General features: G+C 37.5%; 1 non-coding gene across 1 annotated transcript; it reads left to right on the top strand.

The window, feature by feature from the left end:
* Positions 1 to 932: 932 nt before the first annotated feature.
* On the top strand, positions 933 to 1,051 carry LOC112474012. Its single transcript, XR_003044250.1, has one exon. It is a non-coding gene; the product is annotated as a 5S ribosomal RNA (ribosomal RNA).
* The last annotated feature ends 2,262 nt before the right edge of the window (positions 1,052 to 3,313 follow it).

Below are 3,313 nucleotides of genomic sequence, written 5' to 3'. Positions count from 1 at the left end.
CTACAAAGAGAGCAGAAACCAGGCAAAAAAGGCTAAAGCTATAGACTTCAAATGGAAGCCTGAGGCTATAAAATTTGTACAACAAATAAGGGATAAAATGGACTACACTTTCACTTTTTCTGAGGGGAGAGGTGGCGTTAAGGAAAAAAAACCAGTCTTTTGTGAAAATCAGGATTCTGGAAGGGGAAGGGGTAGAAAAGGACTATGGGAAATTATGGAAGAAGAGTTGAATTAGGAGATGAGAAAACATGCACAGGATCAGCCTTTTATGGACTAGGTCATGAGATCTCTGTCATCCGCCATGCAGGTTGATCTGTAAGAGACTGAAGTAGCTGAAGCAGGGTGCAAGAGCTGATCCTATCTCCAGACGGATGCCTATTCTGCCCCACCTGCCATTTTGGTAAAAGTGAGCTCTGTCAGCTGTCACCCTTACTGACTGCTGGGCAGTGAGGAGCACCCATCTACCCACAGCTGATGACTCAGTTTAAGGTGGAGAAACAGAACAGCTAGAGACAGGCTCCGTGAAGCAGAAAAGGAACAAGGCCTGCTATATAAATTATAGAACAGTAGTATACTCCAGACTCAGATTAAAAATAATATAATCTGAAACCCATATGATTTTATTAACCAATGTCACCCCAATAAATTTAATAAAAAAAAGAAAAAAAAATAACAACCTTATTCCTGATGGCCAAGAATCTAGAATAAACAGCTTTGCCCCTCTTTTGTCACTCCCACTGTGCTGTAAGTTAAATAAAAATAAAATAAGACTGAATACAGTGTAACTCCAATATATTAAAAACTATAACATTAGGATTCAATGAAAACATACTATAATATTATTAGTGATTATTTCTAGTTGGCTCCAATTCCCTTACTAGACTTTAATTCTCTTGGAGGCATGGTGATTAGACCATAATAAGTATTTAGTAGTCTATGGCCATGCCACCCTGAACACGACCAATCCCATCTGATCTTGGAAGCTAAGCAGGGTTGGGCCTGATTAGTAGTTGGATGGGAGACCACCTAGGAAGACCAGGTGCTGTAGGCATTAAAAAAAAAAAAAATTAGTAAATATCTAGTGACTTGAGTGAATAAATGTATAAACAAACAAATAAATGAATTTTGTTAGTGTGGTACAATTATAGATTTTTACTTTTCTGTTTTCCACATTTCTTTAATATGCTTGTACAATTGACTATACATGTTGTGTTGCTGTTTCTGGTTCAAGTTGGCTGACAGACAGTGCATATTATTTCCTCTCCCTCAAGATGCCTGATTACAATGATAATAAAGGAATTTTTTAAAAAAGGCATAAAACCACAACATGAAGAGAATGGCAGGGAGGCCATCCATGGCTGAGAGATTACATTTCTAGATTATAAAACTGATGAAGGAACAGCTACTGAAGAAAGAGGGCAGGGGACAGTGTGATATAGAATAAGTAGAGAGGAAGAGTGTGGGCGAGGGGACAGCCACTTCTTTCTGCAGAACCTGAGAGTATCTCAGGAATGGGAAGCACTAGGTCATACCTAGAACAAGGTATTGAGAGGATAGGTGTCCTAAAACTTGAAGGAAAGATCTTGACACTATTTTACTGGTTATGTAAATGGCTTAGAAATGGGGGAGGGGAAAGGGAATAAGGCGGTCATCTGGCTTTTAATAAATGTGGTTTTTATTATTATTATTATTCCAGCAGAGGCCTGCTCACCTTAAAAGAAGCTGGGATTCCTTAAAGATCAAGGAGAATAATTGTGGTAGTTATGCAGGCATAGACTACTGAGTTGCCTCATTAAAAGGGCTGTAATGACTAGTAAATACGGAGACAAAACTTGCCTTCAATATGAGGCATGGCCTACTGCATCTAATAAATATAACTCCTGACAGTCCTTCATTTTCTCTTGAAACATATTAAAAGAGTAAAAGTTAGCCCTGGCAACATTCCAAAATAAATCTTATAATTCCAAAAAAAGGGATTACCTTATTTGCCAAGGTTCTAGAAAGTAAAACGACATACAATGGATGGGAAGAAGAGGGTGAAAATGTTTAGCTCAGTGAAAGAAATAACTTTCTAACAACTAGGACAATACAAAAGTGGAACAGCCTACTCTGTGAGGTAGCAAATTCCCATTCATTGAGAACCTATGTGCTAATCAATGTTATAAAACAACTGTCAGCCTTGCAGCTTATTTTTAGCTTATCTTGCGAAAAAGAGAATGTTGTCTTAATGACAACTCAGCTTCGCAGACACTTCTCTGCCAATCTTTGGGCTCAACTTTGCGGGTCACTGCCTAGAATAACAGACATAGTCTCCATGAAAAGAAACTACCTCTTAAAATAGTGCTAGAGGTGGCTGGGGGACAAGACTTCTATAAGAATAATCGTTGGTTTTATTTATGGCTTTATTTAGCTTAACAATATTTTAAAACAATTTTCTCTTGCTTTTGCTTCTGTATGCGTAGCACTCATGGTGTATAGTTTGGAGAGCCAAAATGTTTCTCTGGCTTTTTTTCCATACACTGACTTTTTTCAAGAACAAGTCAGTTACCTTACAGTATAATCCACATTTTTGATCTCCCCTGTGACTTCATTTAAGATGGTCATTTCCTTAGTTACACAAAGATGCAGGAGAAACTTTGAAATAACTTAAAGTGTTTGAATTCTTAGCAACAAGTTAATTTCTTTCCAGGCTTGGTCCAGGGGTTAAGGGGCTGTGGCAGTCCTAGGTGTACAAAGATAAACTGGACATAATCACTTTGCTAACCTGCTGAAGAGGTGACTCAGGGGAGAAGTTAAACACACTCACTTTGGCTCTAACAGTCAGTTATTTAGTGATTTTTTGGTCCACGTGTCTCCACATCCACTGTACCACGTACCTGGGTTTCCCTTCTTCCATATTTGATATCCACTAAATTATTCCTTATACAGCTGTGAGTGATCATTATAAAATGTAAATTAGATTGTCCTATTTTTAACAGAGCTTGGCAAGGTCTAGTCCTTGCTTACTTCTCTAACCTCAATTTACACTCATTAAATCCTATGTATACAGATATTCATTGAGTCACAAATATTTCTGTCACGCTTATTATGTAACATACATTATTCTAGCCAAAAGAGAAAAATCTTTTCTTTACTGAACTTAATGCCCTTCTTGTTCCTTAAACAAACCCAACGCCTTTGCACAAGCTAATCTCTCTGCCTAGAATACTTTTCACTTCTCATTCCTTTTCTGACTGTTCTATTTAAAGTAGCTTCTACTGATGTAGAAAAAACTGTTTATTTCCCTTATAACATATCAGAGAGTACATATATA

The sequence above is a fragment of the Pteropus alecto genome, unplaced genomic scaffold (assembly GCF_000325575.1).
Source record: "Pteropus alecto unplaced genomic scaffold, ASM32557v1 scaffold69, whole genome shotgun sequence".
Classification (NCBI taxonomy): domain Eukaryota; kingdom Metazoa; phylum Chordata; class Mammalia; order Chiroptera; family Pteropodidae; genus Pteropus; species Pteropus alecto.
This window is presented reverse-complemented; position numbering and strand designations above follow the sequence as displayed.